The following is a 22,912-nucleotide window of genomic DNA, read 5'->3' on the forward strand; positions in this document are numbered from 1 at the left end:
GATGGATTGTCTGGTCTATGAGCTGTTATTGGTTTGAATGCAGGTGAATGCCCATGGGCTGCTTATGACTGTGTAAAATAGTATTGATTCATGATGGATTTCAGACTACATGTAGATATCTTCAGTCTTTCTATCCACATCATTTAAATGAACATTATCCATGCAGCTTGAAATTCATCCAATAAGAGAAGCAACCTTGTACAACCAATCTGATAAGGGCACAGTATATCCTAAGGGAAGGTTATGGCTATAAAAGGGGACTTCTTGGAGTCACCAGGTTGTTGATGGATGTTGCATGATCTAGTCTAAGCTCTTAGGAGCTGGCTAGGGGATCAGAACCAGGATGCCTTGTGGACTCGGTCTAGGGACTTTGGCTTCAACTAGAGGATCACTTGGCTACATGGCTTCAATCTAGGGGCTCCAATTCCGATTGGAGATCATAACCGCAATCTAGGGATTTCGACTCCGGCTGCCAGGATTATACCATATCATCATACCAGAGACTACTTAAGGAAGAAACCCAGGTTGGACAATTTTGTCACCTGGCTACAGACTTTGCAGACCTCAGCCAGCTTCCTAAATCTGGCGCTATTCTATTGTCGGTGGGTGCCCGACAAATTACACAGCTATGTAAAATTTTGGTTTATGAAACTTCAAATCCAGTGACTGATTATTATGTTTTCTAATGTCCTGATTTAAAAAAAAAAATAAATATTTTTTTTTAACCATCAAATATTGATTTTGTACAATCCATGTGTGAAGTTACATACAAGTGACATGAACAAGAAAAATACTTATTGTAACCAAAAATATTCACAATTTTATATATAAAATACATTTATTTATTGTACAGTCATTCTGCAACTTTATTAGAAATTTATTCTTGCACTTTTTCCTTTTCTCTAGATCCCCCTTTTCTCTTATAGAAGGCCTGTGGATCTTCTCTGTGAAGCATCCGGCAATCATGTTCACGTTTCATTTACTTTGGTATCGTCGTTCCATCTCCTTGATATTCCGATGAAAACCTTCTTGTTCTTCCCACCAGCACCAAGGTTTTCAGACAAGTAGTCCAAATAGGAATGTAAAAAATGTAACTTCAAATTCATTAGACAACCCAAGGCTTTGAAACGTTTCAGCATGTTCTCCACGATGGACTTAAATTTTGATTCTTTGTTGTTACCTAGAAACGTATTTATTGCTTCTTTCAAAGAGTCCCAAGCCCTTTTTTCAACAGTTTTCATTATTGTTTAAAACACGTCATCCTTCATTCATGGGTTTCTGAATATCCGAACCCACAAAAATGCTTTTGTGCTGCCCCTGTGCCAGCAGCCGCCGTTGGTCGGATCCAGACCTTCTAAGAGAGTGGCTCGACCCGGGGGTCTCGCGGACATGTCGAATAAAAGGAGGAATGTAGATGTATGGGCTAGGCCGTATTAAGTTTGTGACGCCACCAACGGTGTGTGGTGAGGTGGGACACCACCGCTGCCGTTATGGGATACCCGGGAGAGATGTAGTGGCAGCTGGATGTTAACCCCTCCGTGTGTAGGGATGATTGCCCCGGGGCCCAGTGTCTTTGTGCAGGGTATGGTGATGGCAAGGGCCGGCGCGCCTGAGCAAGCAGGGGGATGTTTGGTTACTCACAGTAAATGAATCACACGAGTCTTTCGGTAAACCAAAGGTGCTGGTGGCCTGCCGCCCCGGCCGGTTGCATTCAGGTCCCCCACCCAGGCTGGTGGTCGCTGTCCTTTACTCTGCACTTGTTTTTGTGTATGGTGGACTGCCTGGTCTGGAACTCAGGAGTCCGCTCCCGGCTGGATATGGCCTAAGGAGCCGTGCCCGCAGGCGCTGGCCCGTGGGATCTAAGGGCCCTGGCGGTGGCCTTATCCCTATCAGTGGGCTGTTGTCTTCTTTGAGGGACTTTAGGTGGGATAGGACCTATAATCCTGCCCTCAATCATTTAATTTGCTAGGCCGCTGGTTTCGGTCCTGGCTTCAGGGTCCTAGGTGACTAGGGTTTCAGGTCGGCTGTGTGTTTCCTAAGTGAGGAAAGGTGTTGTGCGGGGGCCTATCTGTAACTACCTGGTTTTGTCAGGGCATCACACCTTCCTTCAGACTTGATTCTGACAGTCCCTGAAACTTGGTACACAGGTACTTAAACATCTCTCCTTCTTTCAGTAGCGCTTTCACAAACAGCTTCATCAGTCCAAGCTTACAGTGGAGTGGTGGCAAGAGAACTTTAGGTGGGATCAACTAAGCTTTATGCAACAATGTTCTTGAGTCCCGGTTACAAAGATGTTCTTGTTGGCCAATTTTTTTTGCTCCAGTGAAGAGTCCTAACCTGGCTTTCCAATTCACACAAAAAGCATGTGTTCTGCCTTCTTTTACGTAATGCTGTGAATCTCTAGCATACAGCTAAACCCTAGTTCACATTTCAAATAAACAGACTGTGGAGTTCAATAGCCTTGATTTATTAGCTGGTAACGTGAACTTGATTGCAGTATACATGGAATATACAGTGAATATAGGAATATCCAAGATGCAGTTGAAGACAGAATACGGTATATCCAAGATACTGTTTTATACGGGTAAAAACTATAACAAGAAAATGATTACAGTCAGTACAGTGTTAATACAGAGTTAACATAGCATAACAGTACATGAGATGCAGTTCTTACGAGAATGTAGGTGAAAGGTCACTGCATCTGCAATACATAGAAATCCTATCTAGACAAACAAGACAGGGATGACACTAAAGGTGTAGAAGTACAATGTACAATGCATTTACTACACTCTTCCATCTAGGATTCTATCACTAACACATGTAATTTGCTTTGCTCACCGGATTACACTAGGCAGGGGTGAATGTACAGAGAGGTAAGTCGGCATGTCCTTTCCTGACAAATCCAAAGAGAAAATGGCTGCAGGCTTCTTCTCAGCTCAGGGAGGCATTCCTTACCCAGAATACATTTAGCTTAAAGGGAAACTCAGCAATTCAAAAGAATAACAATGACCTCTAGGGGTTGTAACAGAAATTTCAATGAATGACTATTAGCAGGCTGCCATGAGGCAGAACAGCATGGGTATTTAATATATCCTCCTTGCTGCCCAAGAAGCAATGAGAACATTTTTAGACCACCACATATTGACCATCCATGCTCCTTGTAGTTAAGTTTCTTGAGAATAAAGTCTAAATTCTCACAGCTTTCTTCCAAGTGCATAGCATGTGTGACGCCCTGGACTAGCCAGGTAGTCACAAACACAAAATCACACACACCCCCTCCCCTGGATAGTCTACATCAGTCACACAAAATCCTTGTTGCCTCCTCCAGGGTCTGATGTCCACACCAGGTGGGGCGGAGCCAGGCGGTTGGCCCCACCCACCGAGGAGTTCACAGGCCTGGAGGCGGGAAAAAGCAGTTAGTTTAGTTTTGTAGTGGAAAGTGAGAGGACAGAAACTGTTAGTGTCTGGGTAGGAGCCCAGGCACTGTCAGCAAGGTCGGCAGACGGTGGTGGCCGTCTGCAGGAGGTGGTACAAGTCAGCTGAACCGTAGGACCGGGGACGGGCGGTGACCCGAGGGGAACTGAACCGGTGAGCGGATCTGTACCAAGCACAAAGGCAGGGCCATTGGACCCTGACCAGGCTAGGAGCCGCCGACAATGGTCAAATCCGAGAGTGACCGGAATCCCAGGGGTTCCCTAACACCCAAGACCCGACAGAAGGCAACCGTCCACACCGTGAGGATAAAAAGCCACCGCCATAGGCTAGAGATCCAAGGGCCAGCGCCTGCGGGCAAACGGGCTCCCTCGGTACGTACACCCCAGCCATCCAGCCTCCCCGTACCGCCACCGGGCCCCGGGATCACCAACCCCTACCCACGGAGGGGGAACCAACATCCTAGCTGCTCCCTGCCATCGCTCCCGGGATCCCCGTCACCAGCAGTGGTGGTGCCCATTATCACCACGACCTGTGGGTGACGTCACTAACTATCTCCCCAAACAAACCACCCCCTTTTCACTCGTGGGCGAGGAGCGCTGCTCGAGTCCCCGGATCTGGCCCTCCGCTCGAGCCACCGAGCAGTAGCAGCAGCAGAAGTCCCCGAACCCGAGCGTAGCGTGCGTGGCCCCTCTGCCCGCGACACATGCCCTACACACACTGAAGAATACTTACTGCCATTGAGCAGTAGCACAGCTTTCAGACTTTTTGGATGAAACAATGACGTGTCTCCACTCGCTCACATTGTACTTAATGTTACATTTTCCATCAGCACAGGAACATTGCTTGAATACACTAGAGCACCATCTTCAGAAAAGTATGGAGGGAATCTTTTCAGAATTCTAACCTTTTGGAAACCTATTGTCACGCTCTCCGGGTCCCCTGCTCTGCCCCCCGGCTCACCTGCCACGCTCCCCGGCTTCCCTGCTTCGCTCCCCGGTTCCTCTGGCAGACATCCCCCGCTCCACGGTCTCCAGCCTCCACCACCTGCGGTCCCCAGGCGGCCCGGTCCCCGCTCCCGGCGCCCGTCGGCAGCCCTGCTCCAGGCCGGCTCCCCTGCTTCCTATACACCGCTCCCTGCCCTGGCTTCTGGCACCCGGGCCTCGCGCATGCGCATTAGGGCGCGCGCGCGGTCATTGACCCTCTCTTAAAGGGCCAGCGTCCACTGACAGGAAATTGAACACACAGGTACAGGGTATAAAGGGGTTTAATGTCCAAGTGGGCGGGGCCTGTTCTTCGTGTTTCCTAAGCTAGGAGTCAGGTCTCCTTGTGTCTCTGTGATATACTTACCTATCTCTCTTCTAGAGCCGCTCCTGCCTCGCCATCCGGTCCTGCCGATTCCCGAACCCCGAACGCTGACTATCTGCCATCCCGTCAGTCCGTACCATCTCTGATCCCTGTGGTGACCCGTCCTCTCGCTCCATCGGTTCCGCACTCTGCCTGACATCTCGGCCTCCGAACCTGAGCTCCGTCACCCGGACTACCATCAGTGACTCCGTGGTCCCAGGGACTTCTCCATTCCACTCTTTTGCACGGACTGTCCTGCTACCCGTAGTGCTCCGGCTACCGGACCCCTTGCCTTCATTAAGGTGTTCGGCCCAGTGGATCCACCTCCTGGGTCTGCCCGTCCACCTGGCCCTAACACCTATAGAATCAGTGTTTGTGAAAAAACTGTACGTGATGATATTTTTTCAATATTTTTACTGAGTCCAATGATCGAAAGTATGAAAAAAATCACATCTTTCAAAAATTTTTACCCTTGGAAACCTGTGTTATTATTACTATGCACGAGCCCTAAATTGTCTGAAAAACAACAAATATGCTGGTTGGATAGACCTTGACCCCACAATTCAACGGCCACAATTAAGGAGAAAAGTGCTAAGAGAGTTAAATTTGCCCCTGAAATAACCCATGATACGGGCCAAGGAGGGACACACCATTTTGATCCGAAAATAGCCCAACACCATGAGAGACGGGCAAATCCGTGAAAAGACAAAGTTTCAAGCTACAACTGACGCAGGATCTACAGCACATACGCCCATTGTAATTGTTCATGATTTCCGGCCACTACGCATTTCAGCCTTCAGGGACCTGGTAATTCGAATGCTATGTCCAGGAGTAGAGATGAGCGAACCGGTCCCGGTTCGGCTCGAGGTCGGTTCGCCGAACGGAGCTCCCGTTCGAGTTCGGCTCGTCGAACGTTCGACGAACCGAACTCGAGCCAATAGGAAACAATGGCAGGCAATCACAAACACAGTAAAACACCTAGAAAACACCCTCAAAGGTGTCCAAAAGGTGACAAACAACTCACAACACAACACAAACACATGGGAAAGTGACAAGGACATATACTCATGCGAAAACAAAACAGCTGGACAAGGAAAAAGAGGAGGACACACAGATATAGGCATGGCACGCCATTCTAAAATCATGTAAAACACCGCAAGGTGACTCCAAGCGGAGTCTCCCTTTTTTCCAAAAATTGGGCCCCACACACACCCACCCCTTCAGTGGCAGCAGTTGTGCCCCAGTTGTACACTTCACAGCTACATTTGCATCAAGCACATTCAAAAATACGCTATTCTTAACCGTCCCCAGGATGACACCGGGGTAGGTAGCAAAATCTTTCCTGATCCCAGCTCTGTTCATCTTGGCTTCTTTTAAAAACACAGCAAGCAAGGGTTACTCCAAGCGGAGTCTCCCTTTTTTCCAAAAATTGGGCCACACAGACACCCACCCCATCAGTGGCAGCACTTGGGCCCTAGTTGCAAACAGGATGTTTTGATTTGCATCAAGCAAATTCAAAAATACGCCATAATTAACCGTCCCCAGGATGACACCGGGGTAGGTAGCAAAGTCTTTCCTGATCCCAGCTCTGTTCATCTTGGCTTCTTTTAAAAACACAGCAAGCAAGGGTTACTCCAAGCGGAGTCTCCCTTTTTTCCAAAAATTGGGCCACACAGACACCCACCCCATCAGTGGCAGGACTTGGGCCCTAGTTGCAAACAGGATGTTTTGATTTGCATCAAGCACATTCAAAAATACGCCATTCTTATCCGTCCCCAGGATGACACCGGGGTAGGTAGATAAAGTCTTTGCTGACCCATGACTTGTTCATCTTGGCTTCTTTTAAAAACACAGCAAGCAAGGGTTACTCCAAGCGGAGTCTCCCTTTTTTCCAAAAATTGGGCCACACAGACACCCACCCCATCAGTGGCAGCACTTGGGCCCTAGTTGCAAACAGGATGTTTTGATTTGCATCAAGCACATTCAAAAATACGCCATAATTAACCGTCCCCAGGATGACACCGGGGTAGGTAGCAAAGTCTTTCCTGATCCCAGCTCTGTTCATCTTGGCTTCTTTTAAAAACACAGCAAGCAAGGGTTACTCCAAGCGGAGTCTCCCTTTTTTCCAAAAATTGGGCCACACAGACACCCACCCCATCAGTGGCAGCACTTGGGCCCTAGTTGCAAACAGGATGTTTTGATTTGCATCAAGCAAATTCAAAAATACGCCATAATTAACCGTCCCCAGGATGACACCGGGGTAGGTAGCAAAGTCTTTCCTGATCCCAGCTCTGTTCATCTTGGCTTCTTTTAAAAACACAGCAAGCAAGGGTTACTCCAAGCGGAGTCTCCCTTTTTTCCAAAAATTGGGCCACACAGACACCCACCCCATCAGTGGCAGCACTTGGACCCTAGTTGCAAACAGGATGTTTTGATTTGCATCAAGCACATTCAAAAATACGCCATAATTAACCGTCCCCAGGATGACACCGGGGTAGGTAGCAAAGTCTTTCCTGATCCCAGCTCTGTTCATCTTGGCTTCTTTTAAAAACACAGCAAGCAAGGGTTACTCCAAGCGGAGTCTCCCTTTTTTCCAAAAATTGGGCCACACAGACACCCACCCCATCAGTGGCAGCACTTGGGCCCTAGTTGCAAACAGGATGTTTTGATTTGCATCAAGCACATTCAAAAATACGCCATAATTAACCGTCCCCAGGATGACACCGGGGTAGGTAGCAAAGTCTTTCCTGATCCCAGCTCTGTTCATCTTGGCTTCTTTTAAAAACACAGCAAGCAAGGGTTACTCCAAGCGGAGTCTCCCTTTTTTCCAAAAATTGGGCCCCACACACACCCACCCCTTCAGTGGCAGCAGTTGTGCCCCAGTTGTACACTTCACAGCTACATTTGCATCAAGCACATTCAAAAATACGCTATTCTTAACCGTCCCCAGGATGACACCGGGGTAGGTAGCAAAGTCTTTCCTGATCCCAGCTCTGTTCATCTTGGCTTCTTTTAAAAACACAGCAAGCAAGGGTTACTCCAAGCGGAGTCTCCCTTTTTTCCAAAAATTGGGCCACACAGACACCCACCCCATCAGTGGCAGCACTTGGGCCCTAGTTGCAAACAGGATGTTTTGATTTGCATCAAGCACATTCAAAAATACGCCATAATTAACCGTCCCCAGGATGACACCGGGGTAGGTAGCAAAGTCTTTCCTGATCCCAGCTCTGTTCATCTTGGCTTCTTTTAAAAACACAGCAAGCAAGGGTTACTCCAAGCGGAGTCTCCCTTTTTTCCAAAAATTGGGCCCCACACACACCCACCCCTTCAGTGGCAGCAGTTGTGCCCCAGTTGTACACTTCACAGCTACATTTGCATCAAGCACATTCAAAAATACGCTATTCTTAACCGTCCCCAGGATGACACCGGGGTAGGTAGCAAAGTCTTTCCTGATCCCAGCTCTGTTCATCTTGGCTTCTTTTAAAAACACAGCAAGCAAGGGTTACTCCAAGCGGAGTCTCCCTTTTTTCCAAAAATTGGGCCACACAGACACCCACCCCATCAGTGGCAGCACTTGGGCCCTAGTTGCAAACAGGATGTTTTGATTTGCATCAAGCACATTCAAAAATACGCCATAATTAACCGTCCCCAGGATGACACCGGGGTAGGTAGCAAAGTCTTTCCTGATCCCAGCTCTGTTCATCTTGGCTTCTTTTAAAAGCACAGCGAGCAAGGGTTACTCCAAGCGGAGTCTCCCTTTTTTCCAAAAATTGGGCCACACAGACACCCACCCCATCAGTGGCAGCACTTGGGCCCTAGTTGCAAACAGGATGTTTTGATTTGCATCAAGCACATTCAAAAATACGCCATAATTAACCGTCCCCAGGATGACACCGGGGTAGGTAGCAAAGTCTTTCCTGATCCCAGCTCTGTTCATCTTGGCTTCTTTTAAAAACACAGCAAGCAAGGGTTACTCCAAGCGGAGTCTCCCTTTTTTCCAAAAATTGGGCCACACAGACACCCACCCCATCAGTGGCAGCACTTGGGCCCTAGTTGCAAACAGGATGTTTTGATTTGCATCAAGCACATTCAAAAATACGCCATAATTAACCGTCCCCAGGATGACACCGGGGTAGGTAGCAAAGTCTTTCCTGATCCCAGCTCTGTTCATCTTGGCTTCTTTTAAAAACACAGCAAGCAAGGGTTACTCCAAGCGGAGTCTCCCTTTTTTCCAAAAATTGGGCCCCACACACACCCACCCCTTCAGTGGCAGCAGTTGTGCCCCAGTTGTACACTTCACAGCTACATTTGCATCAAGCACATTCAAAAATACGCTATTCTTAACCGTCCCCAGGATGACACCGGGGTAGGTAGCAAAGTCTTTCCTGATCCCAGCTCTGTTCATCTTGGCTTCTTTTAAAAACACAGCAAGCAAGGGTTACTCCAAGCGGAGTCTCCCTTTTTTCCAAAAATTGGGCCACACAGACACCCACCCCATCAGTGGCAGCACTTGGGCCCTAGTTGCAAACAGGATGTTTTGATTTGCATCAAGCACATTCAAAAATACGCCATAATTAACCGTCCCCAGGATGACACCGGGGTAGGTAGCAAAGTCTTTCCTGATCCCAGCTCTGTTCATCTTGGCTTCTTTTAAAAACACAGCGAGCAAGGGTTACTCCAAGCGGAGTCTCCCTTTTTTCCAAAAATTGGGCCACACAGACACCCACCCCATCAGTGGCAGCACTTGGGCCCTAGTTGCAAACAGGATGTTTTGATTTGCATCAAGCACATTCAAAAATACGCCATAATTAACCGTCCCCAGGATGACACCGGGGTAGGTAGCAAAGTCTTTCCTGATCCCAGCTCTGTTCATCTTGGCTTCTTTTAAAAACACAGCAAGCAAGGGTTACTCCAAGCGGAGTCTCCCTTTTTTCCAAAAATTGGGCCCCACACACACCCACCCCTTCAGTGGCAGCAGTTGTGCCCCAGTTGTACACTTCACAGCTACATTTGCATCAAGCACATTCAAAAATACGCTATTCTTAACCGTCCCCAGGATGACACCGGGGTAGGTAGCAAAGTCTTTCCTGATCCCAGCTCTGTTCATCTTGGCTTCTTTTAAAAACACAGCAAGCAAGGGTTACTCCAAGCGGAGTCTCCCTTTTTTCCAAAAATTGGGCCACACAGACACCCACCCCATCAGTGGCAGCACTTGGGCCCTAGTTGCAAACAGGATGTTTTGATTTGCATCAAGCACATTCCAAATCAACAAGCATTTACTCTCCCCAGGATGACACAGGGGTAGTAAATTCCTTCTGGATCCATGACTTGTTCATTTTGATGAACGTCAGTCTGTCCACATTGTCACTGGACAGACGCGTGCGCTTATCTGTCAGCACACACCCAGCAGCACTGAATACACGTTCAGAGACTACGCTGGCAGCTGGACACGACAAAATCTCCAAGGCGTAACTGGAGAGCTCTGGCCATTTTTCTAGGTTTGAAGCCCAAAAGGAGCAAGGCTCCAGTTGCACAGTCATGGCATCGATGTTCATTTGGAGATACTCCTGTATCATCCTCTCCAGCCGTTGAGTATGTGTCAGACTTGTTGTCTCTGGTGGCCTTGCAAAAGAGGGTCTAAAAAAATTATGAAAAGATTCCATAAAATTGCTGTTACCGGCACCAGATACGGTCCTACTGGTACGGGTAGACTGTTGAAGATGACGAGACCGTCCCATGTTTGTCAAGTTACAACTGGGAGATTCCCTCCCTGCACCTGCACGGTTGTTTGGTGGAAAAGCCGAGCTAAGATCGAGTAACAGCTTCTGCTGATACTCCTGCATACGTGCGTCCCTTTCTATGGCTGGAATTATGTCACAAAATTTGGACTTGTACCGGGGATCTAATAGTGTGGCAATCCAGTAGTCATCATCACTTCTAATTTTGACAATACGACTGTCATGTTGGAGGTAGTGCAACAAAAAGGCACTCATGTGTCTTGCGCAGCCATGCGGACCAAGTCCACGCTGTGTTTGTGGCATAGAGGTGCTACCCGTTCTTTCTTCCTCTGACATCTCCCCCCAACCTCTTTCAACTGAAATTTGACCAAGGTCTCCCTCATCCGCTGAGTCTTCCATGTCCATGGACAGTTCGTCCTCCATTTCTTCATGTTCTCCTGCACCTTGCTCAACATTTCGCCTGCTACTATGCGCCCTTGTCGATCCCTGTTCCCCATGGTCCCATGCCTGCTGCGTTGGTGATGATGAACGTCTGGACCTTGGTGATGTTGTTGTCCCTTGCGCATATGAATCCTCCTGTAGTTCCTCCCCTTCATGTTGTCCCACCCCCTGACTCCGAATAGTGTTTAGCGTGTGCTCCAGCATGTAAATGACTGGAATCGTCATGCTGATAATGGCATTGTCAGAGCTAAACATATTCGTCGCCATGTCGAAACTGTGCAGAAGGGTGCATAGGTCCTTGATCTGAGACCACTCCATCAGGGTGATCTGCCCCACCTCTGCATCTCGTTGGCCCAGGCTATACGTCATGACGTATTGTACCAGGGCTCTGCGGTGCTGCCACAGTCGCTGTAACATGTGGAGAGTTGAATTCCAGCGTGTCGCCACATCGCATTTCAGGCGATGAACCGGCAGGCCGAAAAACTTCTGGAGCGATGCAAGTCGCTCTGCTGCGGCGCTTGAACGGCGGAAGTGAGCTGACAGTTTTCGTGCCCTGTTCAGAAGGCCATCTAGGCCGGGATAGTGTGTTAAAAATTGCTGGACGACAAGGTTCAACACGTGAGCCATACAAGGTACGTGTGTCACAATGCCCAGGCGAAGTGCCGCACCCAGGTTTGCAGCATTGTCGCACACGGCCTTACCAGGCTGCAGGTTGAGTGGAGACAACCATTTATTAAACTCGGACCGCAGAGCTGACCACAACTCCTCAGCTGTGTGACTCTTATTCCCAAGACATGTCAAGCTAAAGACCGCCTGATGCCGTTGCGCTCTGCTGCCAGCATAGTAATGAGGCGTGCGTGATTCCTTCTGCGCAGTGAGAATGCTGGTGGCCTGACCAGGCAGGCTTGGGGCGGAGGTGGAGGACCCAGATGAGGTGGAGGATGCAGAAGCTGTGGCGGAACTTGGACAGACAGAGGATTGACACACAAGTCGTGGGGACGGCAAGACTTGTGCAGCAGACCCTTCACCATCTATCACCATAGTTACCCAGTGCCCAGTTAGCGACATGTAACGTCCCTGTCCATGCTTACTGGTCCAAGTATCGGTGGTGAAATGCACCCGTTCACACACAGAGTTTCTCAAGGAAGCGGTGATGTTGTGTGCGACATGCTGGTGTAGCGCGGGCACACCTTTCTTAGAGAAGTAGTGGCGACTAGGCATCTGGTACTGGGGCACAGCGACAGACATAAGGTCTCTAAAATCCTGTGTGTCCACTAGGCGGAAAGGCAGCATTTCGGTAGCCAACAGCTTACAGAGGGATAGAGTCAACCTCTTAGCTTTGTCATGGGTCGGAGGAAGTGGCCTTTTATTTGACCACATCTGATGGACAGAGATCTGGCTGCTGTGTGTAGACGGTGTTGAGTAGGGTGTCCCTGGAAAAATGCAGGTTTGTGAGGAAAGTGCAGGCGGAGACATGATGTTGCCTTCATCCAACGTTGGTGCTATCGATGTCTGAGAGAGCTGTACACACTCACTTGTTTCCCCTTCCAAACCAACTGACGACCTTACAAGCAAACTGCCTGTTGCGGTTACAGTGGTGGAAGTTTGGCGTGGAAAAACAGGTGTGACAGCTGTCCCCACAGTCCTAGAAGATGAAGAGCGCGCGGATGCACTGGAAGGGGCGGGCGGTGGATGGTTCGCTCTTGCAGCATTGCAGCACAGTGAGCTTCCCACCGGGACCTATGATATTTATTCATGTGACGATTCATGGAAGAAGTTGTCAAACTGCTGAGGTTTTGACCTCTACTAAGAGAATCATGACAAATTTTACATATCACATGATTTGGGCGATCTTTTTCTATGTCAAAAAAGGACCAGGCTAGGCAAGGCTTAGAGGCCATGCGACCTGTTGATCCACCCCGAATAATGCTCATAGGCAGAGTGGTGGCTGAGGATGCAGTTGTAGACGTGCTACCAGTGCTCCGACTCTGTCCAGGAAGGCGCAAGGTAACTTCGTCGTCGGTTGCATCCTCCTCCACCGCCTCTGTTGACCTCCTCGAGTGCCTGACTGGGGGTTGACAGTAGGTGGAATCTAGAACTTCATCATCAATTGTTGTGTTTGCACTCCCCTCCCCCTCAGACCGAGCCTCTTCTTGCCCTGACCGAATATTTAAGTTGTCATCCCAATCGGGTATCTGCGTCTCATCTTCATCAGTATGTTCCTCATTGTCTATAACCACAGGTGTTACAGTTTGTGACAAAGGGTCAACATTATGCTCAGAAACTTGGTCCTCACGGCCTGAATCAGAGTCACAAAGGTTCTGGGCATCACTGCAGACCATTTCCTGTTCTGTACTCACTGTAGCTTGGGAGCAGACCTCTGATTCCCAGGCTATAGTGTGACTGAACAGCTCTGCAGACTCAGCCATCTCAGTTCCACCATACTGTGCAGGGCTGATGGAGACTTCAGAGCTGGGAGAAATCAAGTGTGATTGGGATGACAACTCAGAGGACTGGTGTTTTTTGGATGCGGTACTTGAAGTGGCTGAGAGGGCACTTGTTGGACCACTTGAGATCCATTCAAGCATTTTCCTTTTTTGCCCATCATCTACCTTTCTTCCTGTTGTTCGTGTCCGTAAAAAAGGAAGCACATCGGATTGTCCACGGTAAGTAGTAGACATCTTACTTTTTCTGGTAGATGGTCTATCTTCAGCAGATGATAATGGAGCTTTGCCACTTTCCCCACAGACAAAACCTTTTTTGCCTTTTCCACCACGCCTCTTCCCCTTTCCACCAGCATCTGTCATTTTGCCACTCATGTTGATTGCGACAAGATTGTGGACTGAAAATGTGGTAGTAAAAATTGAGAGGTGGTGAAGATTGCAGTGGTGGTCTAGCTTTATTAACAGCAGAATAATAAAGAATAAATATCCCTGACAATGCAACTTAGTTATAATGAGTTGGAGTGTGCAACGCAGGCAGATGCGCTCTGCAAATGTCTTGGCACTAGTGGGACTATAGCAAAGTCCAATAGCCACGTATAGGATGCCACTAGGTACACTGAGTGTTTACTAGTATAATGGCTAAGTTAAAATTAGTTGGAGTGTGCAACGCAGGCAGATGCGCTCTGCAAATGTCTTGGCACTAGTGGGACTATAGCAAAGTCCAATAGCCACGTATAGGATGCCACTAGGTACACTGAGTGTTTGCTAGTATAATGGCTTATTTATAATTAGTTGGAGTGTGCAACGCAGGCAGATGCGCTCTGAAAATGTCTTGGCACTAGTGGGACTATAGCAAAGTCCAATAGCCACGTATAGGATGCCACTAGGTACACTGAGTGTTTGCTAGTATAATGGCTAAGTTAAAATTAGTTGGAGTGTGCAACGCAGGCAGATGCGCTCTGCAAATGTCTTGGCACTAGTGGGACTATAGCAAAGTCCAATAGCCACGTATAGGATGCCACTAGGTACACTGAGTGTTTGCTAGTATAATGGCTTACTTATAATTAGTTGGAGTGTGCAACGCAGACAGATGCGCTCTGCAAATGTCTTGGCACTAGTGGGACTATAGCAAAGTCCAATAGCCACGTATAGGATGCCACTAGGTACACTGAGTGTTTGCTAGTATAATGGCTTACTTATAATTAGTTGGAGTGTGCAACGCAGGCAGATGCGCTCTGCAAATGTCTTGGCACTAGTGGGACTATAGCAAAGTCCAATAGCCACAGATAGGATGCCACTAGGTACACTGAGTGTTTGCTAGTATAATGGCTTACTTATAATTAGTTGGAGTGTGCAACGCAGGCAGATGCGCTCTGCAAATGTCTTGGCACTAGTGGGACTATAGCAAGGTCCAATAGCCACATATAGGATGCCACTAGGTACACTGAGTGTTTGCTAGTATAATGGCTTACTTATAATTAGTTGGAGTGTGCAACGCAGGCAGATGCGCTCTGCAAATGTCTTGGCACTAGTGGGACTATAGCAAAGTCCAATAGCCACGTATAGGATGCCACTAGGTACACTGAGTGTTTGCTAGTATAATGGCTTACTTATAATTAGTTGGAGTGTGCAACGCAGGCAGATGCGCTCTGCAAATGTCTTGGCACTAGTGGGACTATAGCAAGGTCCAATAGCCACGTATAGGATGCCACTAGGTACACTGAGTGTTTGCTAGTATAATGGCTTACTTATAATTAGTTGGAGTGTGCAACGCAGGCAGATGCGCTCTGCAAATGTCTTGGCACTAGTGGGACTATAGCAAAGTCCAATAGCCACGTATAGGATGCCACTAGGTACACTGAGTGTTTGCTAGTATAATGGCTAAGTTAAAATTAGTTGGAGTGTGCAACGCAGGCAGATGCGCTCTGCAAATATCTTGGCACTAGTGGGACTATAGCAAAGTCCAATAGCCACGTATAGGATGCCACTAGGTACACTGAGTGTTTGCTAGTAAAATTGCTTAGTTTAAAAAAGTTGGAGTGTGCAATGCAGGCAGACGTGCTCTGCAAATGTCTTTGCACTAGTGGGACTATAGCAAAGTCCAATAGCCACAGATAGGATGCCACTAGGTACACTGAGTTTTTGCTAGTATAATGGCTTACTTATAATTAGTTGGAGTGTGCAACGCAGGCAGATGCGCTCTGCAAATGTCTTGGCACTAGTGGGACTATAGCAAGGTCCAATAGCCACGTATAGGATGCCACTAGGTACACTGAGTGTTTGCTAGTATAATGGCTTACTTATAATTAGTTGGAGTGTGCAACGCAGGCAGATGCGCTCTGCAAATGTCTTGGCACTAGTGGGACTATAGCAAGGTCCAATAGCCACGTATAGGATGCCACTAGGTACACTGAGTGTTTGCTAGTATAATGGCTTACTTATAATTAGTTGGAGTGTGCAACGCAGGCAGATGCGCTCTGCAAATGTCTTGGCACTAGTGGGACTATAGCAAAGTCCAATAGCCACAGATAGGATGCCACTAGGTACACTGAGTGTTTGCTAGTATAATGGCTTACTTATAATTAGTTGGAGTGTGCAACGCAGGCAGATGCGCTCTGCAAATGTCTTGGCACTAGTGGGACTATAGCAAGGTCCAATAGCCACGTATAGGATGCCACTAGGTACACTGAGTGTTTGCTAGTATAATGGCTTACTTATAATTAGTTGGAGTGTGCAACGCAGGCAGATGCGCTCTGCAAATGTCTTGGCACTAGTGGGACTATAGCAAGGTCCAATAGCCACGAATAGGATGCCACTAGGTACACTGAGTGTTTGCTAGTATATATGGCAAAATTATAGATGGAAAGGGAGAAGGGGAGGGGGGGAGAGAGGAGGCTGTAATTGACTACAAGGGTATGAGTTATGAGTGATCATAGGGATAGTGTTACATAAGTGGAAATACCTATGGAGGACCGGATGTGTAAGCGCATACCTTATACAAACCTATAGAGTGCTGATGGGTGAGAGTGTGATGTTAGATATAAGACATCCTATAGTGAATAGTGAGCCGTAATCAAGTGCAACAGGGATATTTCACGTGACTATGGGAACATGGAAGGTAAAGAAAGGGGAGAAAAAACTGTTAGACAAGGTAATCAGACATAATGTAACCAGTTGATCAGACATGACAAACATGACAAATAAAAAACAAGGAAGAATGGAACTCCATACATAGTGGAACCATATATAGTGTGAACACGAAAAAGAACCGGGCGTTAGAAAAAATGTGCACGGCCCAATGAATCAAGTCGGTTCTTCATATTCATGGTTTAAGCCCTTGGGTTCCAACGTGCCCAGAGTATATATCCAGAAAGATTCCCTTTCTTTGAGCTTCCTAATTCTATTGCCTCCTCTGCGTATGGCTGGGACATGTTCGATGACTTGGAATCTTAATTGGGCCACTGTGTGATTATGCGTCACAAAATGGTGTGGGACTGGTAATAGAATCTGCTTACAATGTATTGTTGACTTGTGCTTAGCACAAAAAAAGGGAATCTTTCTGGATATGTACTCTGGACACATTAAAACCCAAGGGCTTAAACCATGAATATGAAGTACAGACTTGATTCATTGGGCCGTGCACCATGTCACCATGTGTGCAATTGCATTGTCCAATGGCTCACAATGGTTATGCGTTTTCATTGGATGGATAATCGAAGCCATGTTTTTTTCCTTTCTCTTGGGTTTGTTGTGTGAGTAGCCTATAGGATTAAGTTAGTTACCGCAGGCAGTGGATTTAGCTTCCTGTCTTTGGTCCAGTGGTAGATTGATTGTTTGGTCTATGAGCTGTTATGGGTTTTAATCCAGGTGAATGCCCATGGGCTGCCTATAACTGTGTGAAATATGTAGTTTTACTGGGCTGGGATGAGAGAATCCATCGAAGCATGGTGTAGGGATTGTGGTTCCTGTGTGCTAAGAAGAAAGGCTAGCACCAGCCAGAAAGCCCCATTACAGCCAATAATCAACCGCTAGCCGCTGGAACTCGTTGCTCTAGATCATGTCAAACTCTCACCAAGCAGGAATAGATACATTAGCCCACCATCCCACCCAAAGAGCAACTTCTGCTGCGCAGCTGGCTTTCTAGGCAGCAGCGCTATTGTGATGTCAGCGGGGGACATTGTGACAAGCCAGTGTTCCGTCACTTCATGTTGTGCACTGTTCAAACGGAAAATACATCAACAGGCAGACTACAGAAAAGCTTACTGACAAAGGATAGAGAGGGGCTTTCTCAGAGGGCTTTTTACAGTTTGTCTATTCCCAATTAGCCGTTTAAGTATGCTTAATGAAAGTACTAATTCTTTCATAGGCCGCCCATTCTTAGTATTTGACGTTCCTTATATTGCGGTATCAGGCTTCGCAGCAGGTTGCAAAACATTCATCACCCATGACTGTCCCCAATTGGGCTCAGAAGCTAAATGTCTATCATGACCTCTCTTTTTGAAAGTCCAAGAGCAAGCAAACTCTTCCTCCAGGAGAGGGAGCCAACAGATCACTAAAGACATCATCATTGCTCAAAGAAAACACCGAAAAACAATGGAAGCTTTAATTGGAGTGGAATCTGATAGACAGCACCTGATGCCAAGTCTGCATCTTCTAACACCTGCAGTCACTGCAGCAGCTGAATCCAATGTGTCCAAAAGGGATCTATTCTATTCAATTGCAAATGATCTAGATAAGACTGAGAATAAGATACTGCACGGGACATAGCAGAGTTGGTCAAGTTGAGTGGAGATGAGTTTGCTATTTGGCACAGCTTTTGCATCAATAAAGCAAGTAAAAGGTGTGAAAGATAAAAAAAAAGGGTGAAAGTGTGAAAAGTGAATTGGCCAAATTGAGGTGCATATAAAGTTTTTGCTTTCTTTCAATTCACTAATGAGGCTCATTTGAATCAGGTGAATTGAGTTCTGCTTTTGGAAACTCGGTTAAGAAGGGGTGCACCGGTCCTGGAGGTACTGCAATACCAGGTCAATGCGTGGAGTGGACAGAGCAAGATTTTTTCCATCTCCTTGTTCTAAAAATCCATTTAATATATGGTCCCTAGAGAGGGGACGTATCAGATATTAAACTGATAAGAACAGATTTAATTTTTTTTTTTCTGTTTATCAGTAGGACTTCAAAATAACAAAGGTGATCGCCTCCCGTTGCCTGGGAACCGTCCAGGCACAAGAGGGCTATGTGTCACCAGAAGGCGCACACACTCCCTCAAGGCCGGCAGACGTGCAATCCCAGGCACCTTCCAGTACCGACCAAGGTAGCGTCCTCCGAAACTACACTTGATCTTAGCCAAAAGGCCGAGAAGCTATAACCCGAATTGGTTACGGCCTTGAGTGGCACCCTGGCCTATACCGGACACATCTTAGGGAGAGGGAGACAAACCCACGCCTACAGAAGACATTTTGTCACCCAAGCCAAACCCTTGAAAAGGCTGTTTTGCAGAGCAAAAACAAGGAGAATGGTACTTTTTGCAGCCGCCGCCCACTGCAATGAATCTGAATAACTCCTCCTTTTGGGCACAAGCACCTCCCCTCCCCCTTGCAGTCTTTCCAATTCATGATACAAAAAGACGGACGGACAGGACAGGACAGGACCATCTGCCTGACTTTCCGTCACTGCCACCCTTTGCCATCCTTGCCCGTAGAAAGCCCTTTCATCATCCCCAAACCCTAATCTTTTCCCTTCCCTTCCCAGCTGCGTCTCACTCCCTTTCATTAGGAAGTGAGCGCAGCCTTTTCTCCGTTCTGCACATGCGCGACGTTAAACACAAATGCGCAGGCGTGCGTTCCATTAGCCTCACTGCATTCCACTCCCATACAGGAAGTGGGCACAGCTATTACTACGGTCGCACATAAAAGAACCCACGGCCACCACTGCACATAGCTGACTCCACCACAGGACACCCACTTCTACACCAACGCAGGTAAGACAGGATCGGCACCTCTATGCTCCCGTTACAATCAGGCTCAGTCACCATGTGATAACGCTCTCAACTCTTTAGTTGCAGGCTCCCCTTGCTTCACCTCCACTGGCTGTGCTGCCATTTCCTCTCCCACCTGGAAGTTATACTTTATTCCACTATTTTCCTGTTTCTCTCTTCCCCCTTTTCCCATAACCTACTTTTATCTGCATTTGTGGGGTATCTATATGCTATTTACATCATAGTTTTATTCATTAATATGGAAGGGAAGAGTGCCCATGAGAGTGTTGAACTGCGGAGAGCAAAAGATTAAGCTGCTCCGATTTGCCACCATTGATAAGCTGTTCTCAGTAGATACACATGCTATCCAAACAGCAGCATCCACCATTGCTTCAGCCCACCCATTCAGTGACAGCTCACCAAGTCAGCCAGAGGAGTGGTGTAAGGAATTACACGTAGGCACTGACTCCACACCTTCACATCACAAGAAGGGGGTCTACAGGCTAGTGCAAGAATACGAGCAAGTCTTCAGCAAACATCCGCTAGACTTTTGAAAAATAAAAGGGGTCAAACACTACATCCCCACAAGTGCACACCCACCCATCAAAGAGAGATATAAGCCAAATCTACCTGCACATTACCAGTGTACCAAGGACATGTTGAGCAACATGAAGGAGGCTGGGGTTATCCGTGACAGTTGTAGCCTCTGGGCAGCTCCGTTGGTCCTGTTAAAGAAGAAGGACAGCACCACTCCCCTGTATTGAGGAATAGCTAGCTGCATTGACAACTGCAAATTATTTTTCTACCCTTGATCTCACTAGTCACTATTGGCAAGTGTCCGTTGCTGAGGCAGACTGGAAGAAGACCGCCTTTGCCACCCCGATGGGTCTCTGCGAGTTCAAAAGCATGCCCTTCGAGCTGTGCAATTTGCCAGGAACCTTCCAGAGGCTGATGGAATGCTGCTTGGGACACCGAAACTTTGAAACGGTACTGCTATACCTTTATGATGTTATTGTTTATTCTAACGCAAACAAGATTTTAGGGTGTATAAAAAGGGAGATTAGATCCGATGATCCCAACGTATTGTTACCCCTCTATAAATCACTTGTAAGGCCACATCTGGAATATGGGGTAAAGTCCTGAGCAGGTTGATAACCATTGGTTTGAGCATGGTAGGGTGTAGTACGCATCTTCCTGCATCGGTAAAAGCTGCAGAAGTCCTTGAAGATTTCCGCTTCAAAGGCAGTGCCTTGATCTGTGAGGACTCTCTCTGAGTAGCCATGAGGTCTGCATAAGTGTGCTTGGAAGACCTTCGCTGCAGTATGGGCCATTAGATCTTTGACTTGTACCACAACCATAAATCTCGAGTAGTTGTCTACCATCGTAAGTGCATACGTGAGCTCACCTCGATATTCTGCAACAAAACTCCCTTTTTCGATTTCAGTTTCAGCAAACACTCCTCTTCCTGTAGAAAATATTTATCATTACCTAAGACAGTCATTCTAATGCATGACAATATTAAGGCAATTTAGTTAAAACTTGTTTTAACTCACCTTTAAGGGGATTGATGTATTTCATGGTCAATCCAGGTTTGTCAGTGATGGCACTGACATAATGTATGGCGTCTTTTTCGGGCGTTATCCTTTGCCTTTTCATTGTGAAAATCCAGTTGCCTATATCAAAGCAAATTCTACTACTTGTAAAGTATGCAGAAAATGAAATGTAGAACATATAACATCAACTGCTTAGGAACGCATCATAGGTTAGTACTTAAAAGGATATTGTCATGTTCTAGTCATAATGCAAGCTGGACATTTTTCATGTTACCCTGTAATCGCCGGCCTGTTCTAATGCTCACAAGCCAAGATATAGGCTCAGCTGCTAAGGCTTCCCTCTGCCTTCTGAATGAAAATTGAATATGTCTGGCTCACTGTGTATATAGCAGGTGCTCAGAAAAAATAAGAGTTAATTCAATAGAAATAGCTCTGGCACACTATAGTGATCAATAACGTAAGAAAAGAACTCTTAGAATGCTGAAAATTCTTTATTTGTGCAAAAGGATAATTCATCCAACGTTTCGAGCTTGTTTTTAGGTCTTTATCAAGGATAAAGTTATCTAAGATCATAAAGGGTTACAAAACCATATAAACACGTAATTAGTACATAGTACAACATAACAGTACAATATATTGCTACTTGAGAGTACAATGGGTCAAATGACCATGATGCACATACAAAAAAATTTTCCAAAGCCATAGTGAAAACATTTGTACTGAGGAAAGAAAATTTCCACATGACCTATCTGGAGAAACATTCTGGATCAAACAACCAAAAATAGTCAAGCAGGTAAATACACACCTATATGGATAACAGGATGATATGTGTTCAATTGTATAGCGTCATTGCCATTAAGGTACAAATGGAAAACTTGCAATCCTATATAGTGAAGGAAATGAACACATATCATATCAAAGAACACAGGAACATGGGTGTGAGAAAAACCTCAATGTTTATACTTTGTTCTTTATAATGGTGTGAACATGTATATGTCTCAGTACCTTATGAACTTGAGAATTCTAGTGAGTAGATGATGAAAGCCTATTCCAGAACTGGAATCGGTAAATAATTGTAGGTGGAATCTAAATGAAAAGATGGTACAAGTGTTATCATGACACGTGGGCTATAACACAATGGACCGTGTGACAAAGAAGAAAGGAGAGAAAGAAGAGGAAGAAAATGGAACTACCTGTAACATTACGTGATAGTCACTGGTAAGTATCACTTGACAATTCAGGTGAAAAAGGATTCCTTTATTAAAGGGTTCTCAGTCGCCTCAGGATCATGAAATACTAGGGTAAATGATATGAGAATGGGTAAGAAGCACCACTAAAGGAAATATGAGATGCAGGACATATATCTATAAACCCCTGAACTACATGATAGAAATAAAAAGAAGAAAAAAGAAAAAAAAGAAGAAAGAAGAAGAACACATAGAATGCGGAAAGAGAATGGGTACAACTACCTGAGTTACTGCAGGGAGGCCCCTGGTAGGTATTGTGAGGGTTAGTGGAATTCCTTCACTGAAGGGTTCTCAGTTGCCTCAGGTTCGTGAAAAATGCTATAGACAAATAATGCCCGGAGAAAAGGGGTACAGCGAATAATGGTAATACAAGGTACATGTGTCCCATGTAATAGTATAAATATATATATATTGTACTAAGCTCTACACCAGAAATAGAAAGTAGTCCCTCTGCCTTCTGTCTAGGTGCCCTGAGTTATGTCCTGTAAACTGTCACAGTGACCTAGACACACATGTGTAGTAGGGGAATATCCCTGCTGAGATGCCAGTGCTAGAGCACTCGTTTGCTGTGGAGTTGAACGCTATGTGAGCAGTTCTTACCTTCAATGAGCAGAAGTCTCTTTTTTCAAATTTCAATATCTCTGTGGGTATCTGGCAGAAATATGGAATACTCTTTACTGCTAAGACCCTGTACACCACTCCCACTAAAGGGGGCTTTACACGCTGCGACATCGCT

The 22,912-nt window shown here is 46.5% G+C and overlaps 1 pseudogene; it reads right to left on the reverse strand.

The window, feature by feature from the left end:
* Positions 1-18,389: 18,389 nt before the first annotated feature.
* Positions 18,390-18,594, reverse strand: LOC142261466 (U2 spliceosomal RNA; annotated as a pseudogene).
* Between the last annotated feature and the right edge of the window lie 4,318 nt (positions 18,595-22,912).

Source organism: Anomaloglossus baeobatrachus, unplaced genomic scaffold (assembly GCF_048569485.1).
Source record: "Anomaloglossus baeobatrachus isolate aAnoBae1 unplaced genomic scaffold, aAnoBae1.hap1 Scaffold_225, whole genome shotgun sequence".
NCBI classification, from domain to species: Eukaryota; Metazoa; Chordata; class Amphibia; order Anura; family Aromobatidae; genus Anomaloglossus; species Anomaloglossus baeobatrachus.